Source organism: Limulus polyphemus, unplaced genomic scaffold, assembly GCF_000517525.1.
Source record: "Limulus polyphemus unplaced genomic scaffold, Limulus_polyphemus-2.1.2 Scaffold1603, whole genome shotgun sequence".
Taxonomy (NCBI): domain Eukaryota; kingdom Metazoa; phylum Arthropoda; class Merostomata; order Xiphosura; family Limulidae; genus Limulus; species Limulus polyphemus.
The window spans coordinates 108,909-129,141 of record NW_013667213.1 but is presented as its reverse complement, the minus strand read 5'-3'; the positions used below and the strand labels follow the sequence as shown (position 1 = coordinate 129,141).

The 20,233-nt window shown below is 32.5% G+C and overlaps 1 long non-coding RNA gene and 1 pseudogene across 1 annotated transcript; one reads left to right on the top strand and one right to left on the bottom strand.

Annotated features, from left to right (window-relative positions):
* Positions 1 to 20,233, top strand: part of LOC106464266 — a 92,480-nt pseudogene that overhangs the window by 63,909 nt on the left and 8,338 nt on the right.
* Positions 11,689 to 17,304, bottom strand: LOC106464272. The gene is made up of 3 exons (XR_001291120.1): positions 17,155 to 17,304; positions 14,356 to 14,498; positions 11,689 to 11,852 (listed from the first exon to the last, which is right to left on the bottom strand). It is a non-coding gene; the product is annotated as an uncharacterized LOC106464272 (long non-coding RNA).

Sequence of the window (20,233 nt, the reverse complement as noted above, 5' to 3'; positions counted from 1 at the left end):
AAGACCTCAAGTGGCTTACCTAGTGGTGTATATATATATATATATATATATATATTTCTATTTTATGTTATATTCTGTTGTGTACTTGGTGGACCAACACCCATGGACGATCATGAGTTAAGCAGAAGAGGATTGCTGCCCATCTCTGCCACTCCCTTGTTTGAATAAATTGGGAACTGTTTGCTCTGTAAAATAGGGTTTTGTGGTTACCCATTGCACTTTCTTTTGTGTGTCATTCTTCTGGACTCCCCACTACTCTTTGACCCCATCCATTCCGTAAGTGGAGTTTGTGAGTCCTTGCCATTTTCCAGTTCCTAGCTGCTGGAGTGGTGAACCATGGAGGCTTCCTCCAAAGTTTAGCATACTTACCTTTACATTACATATACCTACACTCTATTGAGAAGAGGGAGAAGCTGATACCTTCACTTCTTCTCCCTTCTAGGGCATTTTTCCAATTGTCTGATGTGGGAAGAAGCTGTACCAGCCACCACTGGATTCTTCTCATAATACCAGTTTCAGGTTGACAGTGCCCTGTTCCTACAGTTGAGTCCAGTAGAAGCCCATCATTTTGGTAATTCCAGTTGCAGAATGTTTCTTTTCTCTGCTCTTATGGTTGAGCTTGGGGGACTTTGTCTGCCTCGTGCTGCAGGTTGAAGACTGTATGATGTCAAGTTCTTACAGTTGAGCAAATGTTTGACATCCTAATCATAATACCGATCCATACACGCTCCATAGTATACACCCTTTCTGGTTAATCGGTACTGTCCTTCACCTTGGAACATCGGCTGCTCAGTTGGAGTTGAGAAGAGTCCTGTTCCATTGTTTTCCAAGGCCATTCATTAACGATTTGGTCCTTGATGATGATGATGCCTTTTTCATGACACTTCAATGGTAAAAAGCGTACCTGTTCCAGAAGTGGTGTGGTCCCCCTCATGTGTGCTTTCTTTCAATTCATGTGCACTTATTAGAGACTCTATGGTTGCTTTCCATAGTAGGTCTCCTGTTTTCTCTATTGCACCGGTTCCTCCACCTGTGCAATGTGGGATTCTAGCTACTACATGAGAGAACGTATGTATTGTATCAGAAATTATCATTTTTTTGCACTGAAAATAGATTTCCAATAGATACTTACCTCTTCTTACACACTTCCTTCTCTTCCTCCCCACTTTTGGTGTTCTTATATTTTCTGGTTTGCCTAATCTTAAAAGTGAAGTACACATAATGTAATGCAGCTAAACTGGGAGTGTGTGTTGGGCTCCTATTGTGCTTGAACTGAGGGGTATAAATGCTAGTGTGTCCATTGAGAAATTTTCTTTTTGGTTGCATTAGAGAGCAGAAATAGATAAAAAGAAAGCTATTGTGAGAGAGGGGGTAAGTATCTATCACAAATATATTTTCTGTGTAAAAAAAATTATAACTTTTGGACAAGCTCTGCTGTTTTTTGATTAGTTCAACAGTAACACCCATTGTGATTGCATCCACAAAGTTTGTACTTTATCCAAACATCACACCTTCCAACCTTGCAAATGCAACTGAGACTATGATAAACATAACTTTTTGACATTCTTCAATTGTATATTGACTAGTTTAGTACTACAAACAGGTCTTCTACAGGGAAGTTACTTTGCAAGAAGGCAATGGAAAAATCTTGTCACACTCCTGGAGAAAAGCTCACTTTCAAATTAAGGTTTCTCTACAAAGAGGTGAACAGATAAGCACAATGAAAGCTCTAATACAAATTATCATTGAAAGGCATTTTTATTGCTTTTTATCATTTTTCAGATATTATGATGACCAAAACAGCCACTAATATCTGTGGAATGAACTTCCAAGTTTAGGAGGTTAATAAGGGAGTAAATTTATCATGAGATATGAAAGTTGTAGTAGTTCATGACCAAACATTATTTTGTCACCTGTATTAGCTAACAAAAGCTCTGTTGGTATTAAATAGCAAATTGTTTCATGGAAACAATGTTTTTAAGAACTTTTAGTTGTATTTCTTATAGTACAAGAAAATGTAAATGTTGATGTCCAATGAAAACCTAAACATGACTTTAAGTGTTGTATGATCATAAGAAAAGAATGTAAACACAAATGGTGACATAAAAGACAAATAATTAAATTTCAGATAATATTAGCTAGCTCTGTGGGAAGTTTTTAAAACCTTTCTTTGGTAATAAAAATATTTTGTTATCTTAAACTTCTTTCTTTTTTTTATTTATTATTTATTTACAACTTGACCTCACTTTAGTAAAACTTAGTCCATCAGAGGTCTTGCTATTTGCTCAAGACCAACAAAATTTGGTTAGTAGTATTATTGATTGCTTGATTACCATGTGGTGCTTATAATAGCTACAAAGAAACACCTTGTATCACAGAGTTAAAATTTCTTGGTACAATTACATTGAGGAAAAGTAAGTTTAAAATATTTACTTAAGAATCCTAAGTACTATACTAACAGTTTATTTTTCAAAGATTAGATTACACATTCGAGTATCTTAGCATTGTTTGCCAGCAAAGTAAGTGATCCTCTCAGGTATTGGTTACCTGAAGACTGCAATGTAAATTTGATCAGTAGGGTATTTACTTTTAGTTTCTAGATCAAAGTATTCCAAAATTAATCATTTTTATTTTTCCATTGTGTGTGTGTGTATGTAATGGACATGTTTATTTAAATGTTTAAACTGTCATGTGGAAAAACAAAACAGCTACTTTTGATGATTACCAATGTTTTGGTGACAGTAAGTATGTCTAGTGTAATTGTAAACTTGACTCTCTCTATTTTAACATAATTATAGTAGATCCATTGTAAAACATATTAGCTAACCTTGTTGAAAATGACTAAAATGGTGTTGATATAATCAAATATATGCTTTCTTGTAAAATTAGAAAGGCTTAACAAAATATATATCTTTTTAACTTTAAGATTATTGAACTTATGACAAAGCAATTCCCAAAAGTGTGCCATTCTTTAACTAAATATCCAAGCATGCCTCGGTGGTTAGTGTATTTAATTAAGGGTCTCGGAGTTGAGAAATGGTGCTAACAAACAATCTTTGGACTTATAATTGTGGGCTTGTTAAAAGGGTGACAGTCAATCTCACTGTTCAGTTAAGAACAGCCACTTTAGGTGAAGGGTGTTGCCAACTGGTTGCCTTCCTTCTGGTCCACTGTTCAAAATTACAAACTATTATTCCTTAACCTCCTTAGCATTCTTATATTTGTGAATTTTTAACACTATATGTGTCATGTTTTCTTTTTGCAAAATTATAAGTTCCCTTATTATGAAATTAAATTTACCAGTTATGTATATTAACAAAACAAGTAACAACCACTTATATTTTTCTTGAATGCACTGCAGGGGTAGATACAGGGGGAGGAGGATCCACCCCACCCCCTTTTTTTAGGAGAATGTTTTCTAAAAAATTAAGGAAAAATGGCAAAATTGACCTAGAAAAACCCACCTATACCTTTTTTTCCAGCTAGAACCCCTCCCTCTTTTCTATAAATACTGTATTTGTGTCTGCACTGTACTGCTTATATGAAAAAATAAAATGGATTTACATAAACTGCAATAATCAGCAATTCTTTGGTTTGATAATTCTAGAAGCAGGAAAATAATTTGATATAAATTCCTGCAAATTTAAAAAGAAAAACCTTGATATTTATATACCTGTAATCTGGATCTAGTGATTAGAATTTGAATTTGATGTAGTAGTCCTTAAAGTTGCAAGAAGGACAGAAGAGCTCAAGTGTGTATACTGACTCTACCTGTTGTGTTTAGTGGTGTCAAATAGCTGTAGATGACAGTAGCTAAATGCTGCAGAATCAGAAAGTAAAGTTTACCCTGAGATTGTCTCGGGGTGAATAATTTTAGTTCAGCTTCTTCACCTCAAGACTATCTCAGGTTAACTGTCAAGGAGGTTAAACATAGAGGTTTCTGACATGTGTGTTTAACATACTGTGTGCATAAGATGTCATATTGGTGAACAGACAAACAAAAATATTTGTCTAGAAACATAAACGTATGGTTATCTTAGCTGGGAAAGTTACTGACAGAAACTAATATAAATAAGGGTACTTTATCTGATTTTTCTGTGTACTCGTATCTCTACGTTTTACTTGCTTTACCTTCTTTTTTTCTGGTAATTTCATTAGGCTTGAGGATATTGATTTAGAATATAATTTAGTTCCATCCTTGACATTGGTTGTAGTTTTTATTTAGCAAGCTTAAGTTGAAAGATACATACCAAAGAATTCATTTATATGATGCTCTTTGTGGACTTTTTTTTTTTAACTGTTTTACAGCATTTTTCTTTTCGTTAATGTTAATCATTATTTCTTAGCTAAATCAGTATAAAGCCAGTCATATAAAGTGAAAAATATTGTATTGTATCTTAGATCTAATGATATGGTGGTGACAGAAAAAAGAAAAGATAGTGAATTTTGGGATATTTTCAAGTAGTTTCAAAAGTGGCCATATAAATAGATTTCCTATTTTCTGTCTATGGCTAAAATTATGCATCTGTAATACTGCAAGGGAAAAGGATTCAAAACAATAACCCACTGTTTGGTGTCATTTTCGGTGAGAAAAAGATCAACTATGTAGTATGTTTTCTTAGGCAAGTGAATGGTTAATTCTAGGGAATAACACCCTAAAACCAAAATATCAGAAAACTTTAGGTATACCTGTCAATTGTATGGAATTGTAACTGACCTTATTGTGTGTTACCTGATACGATTGTTATTAAAGTTAAAATCATAAATAATATTCAACGTTAAACTGGTACACAATTAAAAACATTTTATTTAGGCCTATCTGTGGCCTTCAAAAAGTTAAAACTCTACATGTTTCGACGTTGATGACGTTGTAACGTTGAAACATGTAGAGTTGTCAACTTTTTGAAGGCCAAAGATTGGCCTAAATAAAATGTTTTTAATTGTGTACCAGTTTAACGTTGAATATTATTTATGATTTTAACTTTATACACAAGTGCCAAAGTACTATAATTGTTATTTAAGTAATCAACATGTGTCTTGATACTTAGTAATGTATTAAAGAAATGTAGCATACAATAGCAAAATGACTAACAGACTTTAATTCACATAGAGATTTTTTCAGTAAAAAACAAACTGAATTTGTAAGTAATATTTATTTGTTTTAGTTCTGTTCTGAATTATTGCTAAAAGTTTACTTTTAATATTGAACTTTTTTATCTGTTTACAGCAGATATGAATCATATCAATTCAGTTAGTCACATTTGATAAACCTGATGAATAATTGGTAAAAAAGATAATGCACAATTTAATAATGAAGAAAAATATTTTTCTTTATCTATGGGCCTTCTTTACTTCTTACATCTTGTTAATTATTGGAACTATATATTGTACTAAAAGCCTCTTCACTTGCAAACCCATCACATTCTCGGGTAAGGTGTCTGTAGATGTTTTAAGAATTACCAGATCTAGGTTTCAGGTGCTCTTTTATAAGTTTCTTCAAGTGACACTTGGTTTATCTTATATAATTTCATCTTGAAAAGTTCTCTATTCTTAACATTGATTTTAGAACTAAACACATTGAAACACACTTCAAAATATTTGTCCTCGAAATGTAAGTATCTTTACGCATAAATGGGAAACGAACATACAGTGACAGCTTGGGTAAGTTTCTAAAGAATGTAATAGTCTGTTATACACTCTCCTTAAATTAAGTTAGAATTAAAATAGAATTTTTTTCTCCAGATATTAACTTCATCAAAAAGTTTTTGGAGATGGTTACAGTACTTTGCAGTAAATGCAACACAAAGAGAAGATTTTTTAAAAAAAATAAAAGACAAAATTTAATTTGAGAATCCTCTCATCACAAAATTTTGAAAGAACTGTCACTTCCTGAGTCCCAAGTAGCAATGCCTGCATGAAAAGGGGAAATAAATCTAGTTCAAATTATCAAATATTAGAGCAAAAATGTATGTATAACCCTGCAGTACTGGAATACTCCTTGTCAGTAATATTGGTAAGACATAAGTTTTTCTAGCTTGGGTTTGCAAATGTCGGTCTAGCCATGCATAATCATTAGTGAATGAGAAAGTCTCTCTGAATTATTATATAAAAAAATTGGTTGCTCTGTCATCACATGCAAAAAACTTAGCAGAATGTTCTTGATGCTTTCTAAGCACAGTTTTATTTCGTATACATTAATCATATTTTTTTTCTTCAGATATTAACTTCATCCAAAAGTTTTGGAGATGGTGACAGTGGCTTTGTAGCAGTTGCAACACAAGGGGAAGAGTTAAAAAAAAGACAAGAAAATTTAACTCGACAACCTTCCTACCACAAAATCTTGAAAGAACTGTCACTCACTGAGCCCCAAGTAGAAATCCCTGCATTAGAAGGGGAAATAAATCTTTCAAAAAGAGAAGAAAGTAAAAGTGAAGAAGAAAACAGCCAGAGGTCCACCACTAATATTAGTCATTTAGGTCAATCATTAACAGTAGCTGGGACTCAGTACCAAGGAACAGCTGGATTACTGAAAGGTACAAAAATTGGAGCATTGGTAACACCTTTATTCAAACTTAAAAATGAGTTTAGCAAATTACACGTAATTTTATTCAGTTTCATTGTAGTTTTTATACAAGTATTTAATGGAGGATAATGTTTTGTTTTGGAAATTGCAATGAGCCTTTACACTTATTGTATTTACTTGAATTGTCAGCTCCAAATTTCTACAGCATAATAATGAAACCCATTATGTTTCTAAATCTGTGTAATAAGTTATTGCAGAAGAATGTAGAGTTGTAAAAACAAACGTGCCAGAGATCATTTAAGGACAGTCTTCAATGATTATTTGCATTTTGACAATTTTCACTTCTCAAACAAAATGCAATTTCTGACACTAAGTTCTGGATACATAATGTTTAAAAGATGTTCAAAAGAACCTTCTAAGAAATGTACAGTCTGGAGTAATTCAGTTAAATCTTGTATGTTTTAAATAATTATTTTGGTTGTGTGTATTTAAAAATTTTCTATCCAAACATTTATAACGTTTTTAGATAATTAAGGACATAAAACAACTTTACAGTTACAGTGGAAATAAGAATAATTTGCTTGTACTAGTAGTTCTGTGTCGGATATTATTACCGTTACTAAATTGTGTGTATATAGGAAGTGATGTATAATATATATCACACACACGCACATATATATACAAGAGAGTTCAGGAAGAAATAAAATTTTCTCTACTACATTAACTTTCTAAGCCTCTAACCCATTTGGATTAGTGATCATAGTATGTAATTATCTCAGGGCTATTCACACTGTATTTTTTTTTCAAGACTTACCTGCCACAAATGCACTACAGAAGCATTAAAATATTCAAAATCTAAATAATAAGATTAAATATTGTGAGGATAACATACATATATATCAAAAGATGATTTGAATTGTTACGATATTGCAATTGTAGAGTATTTAAAACAAAAAACTGAGCAGTGTACTAATGAGGAAAAAATTAATTTTCTGATTAGTTTTTAAATTACTTCTCTTTTTTTTTGTTTTTGGAAAGAAAAATTGAGCATGTCAAACTAGAGAAATATATATCTCAGTTTTGCTGTCAAAAAGTAACAAAAAAGTTAAAAATATAAAACATACTCAATATTTTTAAGCTGCTAATCTATTCAGACTTATATGTTGTGTCAATAACAAGCCTGAATGTGTTTCTTACTTGCCTCAGGATATCGGGCTAGCATTAATGTCAAGCCTTGTATCATAAATTGGATATTGGTTAATTACTAAATATAAACAGGTTGATATCCATTTGCTGCATAAAAAAGTTCTTCTGAAACATTTATAGATAAATAACTCTGCCAGTACCAAATTTATTTTTAGATAAATACAGAAAGATATGTGGTTTTGTATAATTATTTATAACTCACTTATTACTTGTTATATCAACATGATTTTTAGATGTAATTGTCTGAAATATTTGACAGATAATTATGTTCTTCAATTATAACAAGTATTAAATAAAATAATAATTCACACATTTTTTTCCAAAATTTGCAAATTAATATGCATCATCTAGGATTTTTTTCAATTATTATTGATTTTAATGCATATCCCTGTTTTTCAAAACATTTACATAATATTATACTTTTTTAAAGCAAAAACTTATGTTGTGTGTCCCTATATATGTGCTTATTACCAGGGGTATCACAAGGCCCAAGCCTTGGATATATTTCATAGTGCCCTGAATCGTCTTTTAAGACTGTAATATATTACATTGCAATTATGCTTTAAGCATTTTAAGTAGTAGTTGCTTTTTGGTGTCCTAACCCTGAATCTTCTCATTAGCTTGTGACATCCCTGCTGGTAACAGTGCTGTATAGGGGATGTGCATGTGCACATGGCAGTGAAAGAGTTAAGCCATAACACCTTCAGCTGAAAAGTTTAGATGATAGGTTTTCCTGTCCCACTTATGGTCTTGAACTAGCACTCTGTGACTCACTTTTTTTGTTGTTGTTGCTCTCAAGAACGATCTGCACGGACAATACTTCCAGAAAGCAAATGTCTTTAGGACAGTTATACACCATTGTATTTGTAATATCACATCGATATTTTGCTGAATTTTTATGATGGAGTGCAAATTCCATTAGAGGAAATGCATCTTTGCAGAAATTAAGTAAAAATAAAGTGTTGGATGATTTCTCACATTCTCAGCACCATAGGTGAATATATAATATGTTTGTTGGCTTAAACCTTATATGGTTGGCCTATAGGAAATATAATCCAATTTCTTTATGAACATACATAATGTTTAATAGTTACTTAATATTATACTTTTTATTTACAAACTCTAGTCTTAAGTTTCACTGCCTTTTTTTCATATAAATTGAATGAGTTTTGAAACACAGAAGTAGGCTCTTTATTTTAATTTGATTGATGGTTCCCTGGCTTCAAACGTTTGTAACTTTTAACCATACATGTACACATATACAAGTAAAATAAAGAACTATCATTACTGTTCGGAGCACAAAACTGTGTGATATTAAAATAAAACTGGATATAGGAATAGTTTTAGTTCTTTATTTAGTTGAAAGAAAAAGAAGATCAAAACTAGCTGTCTACAACTTACTACACAAGTAATGACTAACAACCATGTTATGTAGTAGTAGTAGGGTTCAGGAGATGGGGGTGTACCATGGGCAAATCACTAAGGCCACGCCTTTGGGGGGCCCAGACTTAAGCAAATATTTTCCACACACACATACAATACTGAAAAGTCCTCCTCCTCTCAAAAAAGTAGCATTTATATGCTAATGCTGCATTTTGGTGAGTCGTGTAAGGGGAAAAATTAATATACATGATTGAGGGGAGGGCAGGGGGTAAGAGAGAATGAGGAGAAGCACCAGGGCCCAAGATTTCTTTCCCATGCTCCGAGCAGAAGTGTTGATTTCACTTTAATTCTAGAATTACAAATGGGTCCATTGGGCCTCATTGGCTTTATAAGTACATTTTTCTAAACTTTGTATTCATCAAGTTGTCTGTGGATACATAAGTTGTTTTTTTCCAAAATCTCTAATATGAGTCATACATGAATAATGTAAACAAACGTACCACCAACATCAAAGTTAATCCCAGGAATTATTGCTGGAGTACCATATGTATTTTGCATACAATATTAGCCTTTTGTTTTGGCTTTACACTGAATGATGTAAGAGGAAAAAACACAAAATTACTCAATGTGATACAATATTTGGACCCATGGGTAATGAATGCTATAAAATAGGATAGTAATTTAAGGGCTAACACAGAGGAAAATATCAGCTGCAGACTCAAAGTGTAAAGTATGAGAACAAGGCTTGGAAATAATACTGTCAAATTCTGCTTTATGTTGCAGTTTTACTAGTAAATCTTAGAAGGCACTAGAAAAAAATTTTTAGTACTTATTTCAGGGGTAATATTCACAGATTTTTACTGTTGGGTATCAGTACACTCGTGATACGTGCATTTCAGTTACTTATATTGTCATATTCTTAGTACAGAAGGTTACTATAACTGTAATTAACAAGATTATTTCACATGCCTCATTTGAGCTGCATGACATACCCAGGTTAAGTATCAGAAAATGGGAATAGCTAGTCTGCAACATCAGCTAATTTGATTGGTTACCAAAGCAATCAGGACTTGGGCCAGCTGGCTAGACTTACTCCATCCAGCCTTTGTATTAGAATTTTGCTAGCAGTGTGATTAGAAATACTGTGCTCAACTCGTTACTCATTGGAAGTAATAATAAAATTGAAATAATATAAACTGCAGATGTTTTTTTTAACACATTTGTCTTAATTTGTCAGTGATTAGGCCTGTTGGCTTTTAACTTTTTTGGCAGCATTTCTGCATTTAAACCATAAATTTTAATAAGTTTAGTGTTAGGTGGCCATCAGCAGTGTGAAAGTATAGACTTTTTTTTCAGGTGCTCATGGCCTAAATACACCAGTTTCCACCAAAATTGGCATCTTTTAACTTTTATGAAATAGTTAAAATAAAACACTTACATGTAATTAAAATAAATTTGATGTTCAAAAATATTTAAAAAGGAAACAACATAGAAGATTTATGCATATGAATAGAATAAATATATTAACACTGAATACATAAAATAATTAATTATGACACAGTTACAGTCCCAAATTTGCTAGATGTTAAAAAGTCACTAAAAATCATTTGCTGTTGCCTTCAAAAGTTAAGGTTGAGACCTAGTGAATCAAATAATTTGATTGATAAGGGGTGATTGTGTATTAGATGCATTCCAATACTGGATTAATAATACTTAAGACAGTAGGTATACTTTGTATGAAAATTAAAGCACTAGAGAGACGTTTGTTTAGTGTGTCATACAATATTACTGTGCAGTCATGTATTCCAGTTTGTATCTTTTTCAAAGTGGGAAAATTAGTTTTAATATGATTCAAAGTGAGTACCAAACTGACCCAACTCTACATCTTGGTGTAGTCTAATCTTTCCCATGATGTATACTCTATAAATGTGTTGAATGTATGTCAGGATAGATCTATATCTTCTTCCTGTGATATAGAATTTGTGTGGAATTTAGTATGTTTACAAGTTCCAAATCATGATGATGATGATTTTTTGCTTGATGTCTAAAGTGATATATTAGCATATGGTTTTGTCTTATGTTAATTATTTCCCTGAAATATGTGTATATCAAAAATTAAATTTAAAAAAGATTCAAATCAAAATAATTTTCAAAGCCTTAACTTTGGAATTCTTATATAATTGAAATGGGAAAATTTGAAAATAAAGGTATTTAAATAAAATTACACCTTCTAGGAAGTAGTTAATCAATGAAAATATACAATTGTAAGGGGTTCAGAAAGAAACAACATTTTCTCTCCCTTAATCTATCTTATTTATTTCCCTAAAACACGTGTATAACAGAAATAACAAACATATGCTTGTGAGGGCAAAATACATTAAACAGCTGTACATTGGAAAGGTGTGGTAACACTTATCTACAGATGTTCTGCAGCATTATCATGCCATACTGCTTATGACATAACAACTTCAACTGAGAAGTTTGGTAGACTTAAATTAATAAAAGAATATCGGATAGATGTTTCATTTCAAAATTAATAAAGAAAATCTTTTATTTGCAATTCTTTTTTTTTATGAAAAAAATTTCTGTTGTACATAGGACATGATGTAGTTTACATATAACTCATTTTAAGTAAATACAAATTAATTTGTTTGCTGTAATATTATAGACCAGGGTTTCCTGAAGTGTGAGTCATGATCCCAGTGGTGTCATGGAAGGTTCGAATAGGGTCGCATGCACTCTGGAAAATATTTTTTGCAAACGTTAAAAGAAAAAACATTTTGATATTTTATTACACTTTATGTAATAAAAAGAAAATAAATACAATTATGACAATTCTCATAAAGCATCACATTTTAATATCTCTGTAAACCAGGATTTTCCTTACTTGTGCAATACAAGATAAAAGAATGTAATCTTCTGAACGATGTGGAAACAGAACTACAACTATGGATAATAATGTACAACTTTACTTCCTGAAACAAATGCATTGCTTACATTAAAAGTGTTAAGTCACAGTTCTCTTTCCACAAGTTTCAGCCAACATAATGATTTTTTTACAATTTAGTAGTTAGTGTGTTTGCATATCCCAATCCATTTTATTAATAGAAAATTATTACAATTTCTCAAAGAATTTTTAATGTAAGGTCATGGCAAAGATGATATTTTTGGGCAAAGGGTCGTGCCACCAGACAGTTTGGAAACCACTTTCCTAGATAAATTTTCCAAAGCACGTGCATAGTAACTATTTTGATGTGTAAAATGAGAATTTTCAGTTCACAACATAAATAATTCTGTTTATTTTTCATCTTAAACATTCTTGGTCCTGTACAACATTTGTAGATATGTACATGTATATTAGCATCTAGAAAGTACAAGTAGCTGGTAATATTGTAGATTTAGCTATTTATGTCATATATTAGTGGTCCCTGCTTCAGCAATTCAAATGGCAGCATCTTCTCAAGATGATGGGCTTCAAGGGATACAAACTCTCAGCATGGCAAGCACAGGGAGTGGATCCACGGGAACTATTCTGCAATATACTCAAGGTCCAGATGGTCAGCTCTATGTACCAGGTCAGTAGCTAAATTGATAATTTCTTTCATGATAAAATGCATTCTTTCTTCCCTTTACCTCCACCCTACCATTCACTAAGTTATTGGGTAGCTTGGTAATTTTCTGCTTGCTATTAAATGCCTTACTGTTAGTTAATAGGGTGGATTGTTTTGCTCTCCATCAGTTTTCAGATTATTAGTAATTTTATTTGTTTTTTCTTCCTATATATCTTGCCACATTGTCAGTTAGCTTAGTAAATTGTAAACATTGTTTATCTCTGTACAAGTTGTCAACTTGGTAAATGTTTTTCTCTGTATCAGTTGCCAGATTGTTAGTTATTTCTTTTTCATATGAGTTATAAATGTTCATTTGATTTAGTGTTAATGTTCAATTAAACTTCTTTCCCACTATTAATTGGCAGATGTTTAATGTGTTTGGTGAAAGGTCTGTCCTTCTGTTGGATGCCAAATGTTCAGTTAATGTTTATAGAAAATTAATAAAACCAAAGGAAATCATGTGAGAATAACTTCTTGTATTGCACATTTTATAAAATTTGACACTCGTATGCATTAAATGTTACCAGGTGTGTCTAGTGAAATATCATAGGAGTGAGGTAAAGAATGAAAGGTCACATTTTCACATCTGGTTTGTTTGTAGTTAAGCTACACAATGAGTTATCTGTGCCTTGGTGCTGTGCCCACTACGGGTATCGAAACCTGATTTCTAGCATTATAAGTCAGCAGACATAATACTATGCCACTGGGGGATTTCACACCTGGAATGAAAGAGGGTGGACTTAAAAAACCAGTTAAAAACTGCTGGACCACACTATTGGCATTTTCTAACCATGTATTTTTTGCAGTCTCAAAAGTTATTTACATTATATTACCTTTTATGTGTTTGAATATCATTCATATACAGTGTGAGTCAAAAGTCCTGATTTTCTCTATTGTTGTGAATTAGTGTGGAATATCTAAAATCTGTTGATGAAATGATGTCAAGGTCAGTTAAATGCTATCTCTGAAACTATCAGTCTGAGGTAAAATGTGTCAAAATAAAAGTTGTAGCACACAATGTTACTGTCTCAGAAACATTATTTTCCTTATGGGTTTCATATAAATTTGCATAATTTTTTAAATTGAAAATATTTTGCTTTAATACCAAGTGAATTATAAATTTATGCAAACCAACATATACCAAATTCCCTAAAGGCCATATCAAGTAACAAGTGGCTTCCACTTTGCCTAAATACCCTTTGTCAGCAGATTGTTGATATTCCACAACTTCTATTGACTCACTTAGTACATGTGTTTGTTTAAATGTATGTGTGTGTGTGTGTGTGTATGTAAATGTATTTTTTATTTTAAATTAATATTTGAATTTCCAGTTAACCACTTTTCATAAGTTTATTTTCTTAATGCAGTTATTTTCTAAATTGGTTTTTGATACTACATTTTTATATTGCATTTCTTCTATGTTATCTTGCAGTTTAATATTATGCTTTGCCACTTTGATGCTTTTCAGTCTGCACTACAATTTCTTGTTTTTAAAATTTGTTGAATTTTTTCTTCTGGTAAAGAAGAAACTTCTGTTCAGAAGCATTCAGTCTTCAACATCTTTTTTTTTATTTTTACTTTTAATAATTCTCCCACAATACTGATTGAAATTAAAATTATTACAATTCTTACATTATTCAGTTTCTGTTTCCGGGATGGACCTTCAAACTTATCAGATTAGGGCTGCACCAAGTAGTCCTACATCTGGACTTTCACAAGGTGTAGTTATGGCAACAGCTTCTTCTGTCAAATCTCAAGAACAACATGCAGAAGAACTATCTCGAAAAAGAGAATTAAGACTTTTGAAAAACAGGTAAGATTAAAAAAGAAAAGATATTTTCTCTTAGTTAGAAATGAGCCTATTTAATTTTATTACCATTTGTGATAAAGGTAGGGTTTATTGATTTTTAAACAAGAGGTCTTTCAAAGTCAATTAGTAAAATATAGTGCTGATGCAGACCAATGGTCAAAAGTAACTATTGATTTAAAAACAATTGATGAAACCCTGTGAGGAGTTATTTGTCAAACATATGAGCACATGTGACATAATCAAGATCAATACAAAGTTTCCACCACACTTATATTCTAAATTTGTATTCATAGTCTTGCACCAGAAACACTGGAATCAGTTTTCAGTCATCAGGCTAGGTCACAAGTTCTCTACTACTATAATAGATAACAACAGTCAGGTTACATATAATTGTACTACTGGCATACAGATATATCTGTTTTGGATACTTGCCTGCATGTTTTTAATTTTTCAATTGTGTGTGAATGAGTCAATATTTTAAAAATAAAAATAACCAATTTCATGTTTGTGATGTGCTTTAATGTGTAATGTTTCTGTTTGCAGATTTAGATCTTGCTAAATTACATTAAGTAACTTGCTGGGGGTAGTTGTGACAGGTATGAAATTTCAAACATTTTAACTTCTGGTGAGCCTATTAATACAAAGTGAATCATATTTATATTTTCTAACCAAACCCATAAACCACACTGTAGTTTATTTAATCCATTTTTGTAAGGAATGTAAAGTAAAAACTTCAGCTTGTCAGTTACTAACACACACTTGTTTTCAAAATAAGGTCATTGGAAAAGAATATTTTATCAGAAAGTATATAGAATAATTTTAAATCTGAACGCACTCTGAAATCCTTATGCGTACATCTTCTTCATTGAGCAGTATATAACATAATGCATGTCATGTACACTTGTAATGTTAAAACATTCTTAGAAGGAATTATTTTTGAATAAATTTATCGAGATGTACCTAGAGGCACAGTATTGACTCCACCTTAATTAGAAAGATAACATAATACTACCATGTCCATATAAAGGCCTGAACCTTCAGCCAGATCTGGGGTTTTGCCACAGCTCTTCAAAATGCTGTACTGCCACTGTTCTTATGTTTTGAAATAAAACTAAACACCTTCGCATCACATTTAAAATGGCAGATTGATCTGTTTTAGATTAAAAGAAATAAAAAATCAAAAAGTAGTAAAGTTATTGCTGCTCTTATCCTTGTTGAAGTGGTAAAGCATATAGTAAACAAAGGAAGACTGGCAGAAAAAAAATCCACTGGTAGATATTGATGTGAACTAGGATTTGGCAACTGTAGCACATATAGTAAGATTTTTTTTTATAATATTAATATTGAAACTGCTCTACACTGAGTTAAAAGAGATCACATGAGGGCCTACTAGGATGTGGAGACTTGAATTGGGGAATGCTGTAGTGGTCTAAAAGACATCAGTGTTGGTAGTTTCCCCTGAAACTTGGATGGACTCTTACTTTTAATTAATGCTGAAATACTACACCATTTTAAGAGGTATAACTATTCTTTTTTAACCCCCGAAGAAGAAAAATCAACTATTTGAAAGCTCTTGAGTTTTAGGTGATTCTTTGTACTAACTCTTCCATCATATTAAAACTCTTTCGACATGGGCTCGGTCCCTGGGACTGAGTCACGTGACCTTCTGTACTTGTTTAAAGTTGACATAAATTTAATACTTATAACTCTATATTGGGTATATCTTCACGAACTTTGGCAGTCTTTCTGTTAATATTACAAGTCTTTCACATACAAAAAGTCATATTTCTTAGTGAAGTACTTTTAATAAAATAAAATAAAGTTTAGTCCATGAATATATTGAGTATTTGTTTTGAATAGTGTGTGTGCAAAGTGATTTTCATGTTAAAATTAGAAATACTTTTCGCCATCTCAAAATGCCTTTGAGTAATCCCTAAAACCTCCTAAATGCATTTCAAACGTTTTTTTTTACTAAATCTCTAGTTTATATGTTATTTTATCTACCCTAATCTCAAAACGGGATTGGTCAATTCGACCGACCTCGTAACCACCCCAAAAAATCGAAATAAACCTAAATTAACCTTCTTTTCTTTCTAGTGTGACTTTAAATTGTAACTACATTCGTTTATCCTAAGTAACTCTAAGTTGGTAACATTATACATGTATTTATGATTAAATTTTACTGTTTTATTGCCCTTTGAACCGTGTCTATCTGATAGCCATGCCATCATAAGTTGTAAATCACTCGGGGAATGTGCAGCTCACATTACGCTATCGAATTACTTCACCCACGAGCTGCTCGCGTGCATGCTACATGAACATGCTTACAATTTTAATTATATTATTATTATTACTTATTTTACCTATTCTAGTCTTAAATAACTTTAAAAGATCCGTACTTTTAATTTTAGTTGCTTTTATAATAATAAATAAAGAATAAATATGAAAAACAAGAAATAAAGAACTTACCCAATCTTTTTCTTGCCCTTGATTGTGGATGAGAGTTAAGCCTGATTTTTGTTTAGTGATTATAGTAAAGCACTTAAAATTTTTCATTTAATTAAATAATACACCAAAGAATATATACTACTAACATGCAAAAAGTAGACAAATTCACTTACTTCTAGAAATTTCCCTGGCTTTCTAATTATGTGACAAGAGCCATTAGAAATTCATCCAATCTAGTCATTAACTTTCCCATGGGAACGCTGTTGCTACTCAGAGTAACTTTGACGGTTATTTGTTCAAAACACAATGTTATACAATACACCATTTTATAGATGAAAACCTTGACTTTTTATTGGTTAATATATAATGAAACGTAAGAGAGAACTATCAACCAATTGTGAAAGAGAGGATGTGATAGGTGGGTGTGGCAGGAGGGGTCTGATTTTCTCTTTGATAGCTCTGTAACAAAACAAAATTGAAGACCATAAAAATTATGGGCTGTTTGAGCAATAACGATTTTATAGAGAGCATTTTACGTTTAATTTCGTACATTTTCGAGGGGTGATGGATAAAATAGGGATGATGACATGCTAAGACAAAATTTGTCATGTGTGTTACACTAGTGGAAATTCAGGATTTTTTTATGTATTTCCTTTTAGAATTAAGAACTTAAAACTTGAATACTATTAAGATATGGATTATTAGCTAAGATTTTATGCTATTCTAATTGGTATAATATAAACAGAAAGTAGTTTAATAAAATTTTAAAAGTAAGACACTAAAACCTTGTGTCATGCACAGTAAAGGGTATCCGTGCTGATAGGGAAAATGTATCATATTTGTTATAAAAGAAATATGCATTCAAAGAGTGGTAATAAATATTGCTGTTTTTATCATTTTCCTTCTTGCTATTTTATAGTATCATAGTCTGAGCTCTTAAATGGACTAACTTATGGAATAAAAACTTTTTAATGAAAAGCAGTAAACATTTTTGAAAAGAGAAAACAATTGTTGCAATTAGTCTAATAGAGTTTATAAATGAACATAAACTATTAGTTTAATGTAAATACACCAACAAGCCACTGTATAAGGAACCCCCTTCATAATTATAGAATATTGTATGTACTTGGTCTCATTTTTGTTAGAAGTGGAACAAATAGCAACATGAATATAAAAGGGATCCAGTTTTCCCAAACTATTTTTTTGTTTAAATTATATGCTTTTACATTACATCTCCACAGATTTTTGCTCCTTTTGTATAACTTTTTTTTTTATCACACCTTTATGTGGCTTACCCTATTATTCTAACTTACTGTTTTTGTAGAAAATAAAATGTTTTGGTCAGATTTCTTCTACTCTATACTCCTCTACCGAACTATCACTTCTTGTTTGGCAGCATTTGTGTTTGGACTTGCTTCTTCTTTGTTTACAGATTCACGTTCAGCTTAAGTTTCCTCACAAAGTGGTTTTCTTTAATTGATTTAGTTTTTATTCACACAGTTTTTTTCACTTTCAAAATTTTTATCTGTTAGTTCCAGTCGCATTACTCTTTTCCACTGCTCACATTTGGTGGACTCTTCTTCACAATGAATTCTGAAGCTCATGGTACCACTTTGTGGGTCACATCAGTGACTAACTTTCTTTCTCAGGCCTCAGGTGTGGTCGACCCAATGGTAGATTTATCTGCCAGGAGATTGAACATTACATAGGCCAGCCTTTGTTCCTAGACCTTGCCCTGGTTACTCCCAAAAAGGTGGAACCTGTTCAGACTGACAAGGGGTTGGATCATTTATTTCCACCTGCTGGTTTTGCCATACCTTCCCATCCCCCACCAGAGGAATTAGTTAGGCCTAACTCAGTCTTTTTGGATTTTGTTTCTCAGGTATGTGACATTTTATCCTTTTCTCCTATTTCTTATGAGCTACGTCCTTCATTACTACATGACCAATCTTCCCATCCCTCTTTGGTTTTTTCCCCTGATGTTCGGGTTCATGCTGATCAATTTGCCTCACAATTAAGTGATGGGATTAGCATGCCTTGTCCCCACCTGTGGCCATTCTTCAGGCTCCAGTGTGACTCTGACTGGTAAGTTTCTATTCATACTTTCTTTTCTTTTCAGAGGCCTTTTTTTTTCATTCTTGGAGCCTTCATTATATGGATCCCGCTCTGTGGTGAGTGGTGCCCGACAATGTATTCTTTAACTTGAAATCCGCACTGTACAGCCATGTTGACTTGTCCTTTATATTCCATGGCTTTGCAATGCTCACCATTGAGATGGGGTGTTCCAAAAGATTGCTTATAGGTGAATAACTTTGCAATATTTTGTTTCATAAACATGCATGTTCTAGACCGTACCACCCATGGGCTGCATGGGTAAAGCAGAAAGGGATAGCTGCCCATCCCTGCCATGCCTGTAGCGAAAAGCTCTGTATTATATGTTTTTCAAAATAGGGTTTCATGGTTACCCATTGCACTGGCTCAGGTTATGACATTCCTCTGGACTCTCCACCACCTTTTCACCCTTCTTTCGTCTAGTGGAGTATGGGAGTCCTTACCACTTTCCAGTTCCAAGCCACTGGGTTGGTTGACCATGGAGGCACCCTCCTGAATGGGTTCCACACAAAGATGACTATAACCATTCAGTGCAGACTAGGGTGGTGGTGGTGGTGTTCTGCAGGAGTAGATGATGTACTGTCCTCCTCTTTGCATATATAATACTAGCTGTGTACCCGTTATACACATAGGGGTTGTGTGTATAAATAATACATTCATTTAACAATTAACAAACAAATTACTTGTACATTATTTACATTACATTTTACATTTTTTATTGTACATTATTATAACAATTAAATATAAGTTAACAAAAGATACTGTGGACCATGTGTTAACTGAGTCACTTAGAAAAAACGGAAAATGTCAAATTGTGATGAGTTGTACTTGTGTGTTTGTAGTGTATCACACATCTGTGAAATTATTAGTTTTATTTACCGAAGAGCCTCTTGATAGACGACATTGGAAGTACGTCCACCTGGGGCATGGATAAATAGGCTGCAAGAAGATCTGACTCTTGAGCAGGTTACATATAGTTTTTAAACTCCAAGGATAGTGTTCATAAAAAAGAAAAAAATATAAGAAAGAACGCAGTTCGCGAGTCAAGCGCAAAAGAGCAATGCCGAGTGGACGGGCAAGCGACCCTTAGCAAAGAAATACTTCTTTTAAAGAAATAGAACCTTAAAAGCAAAAGAAATG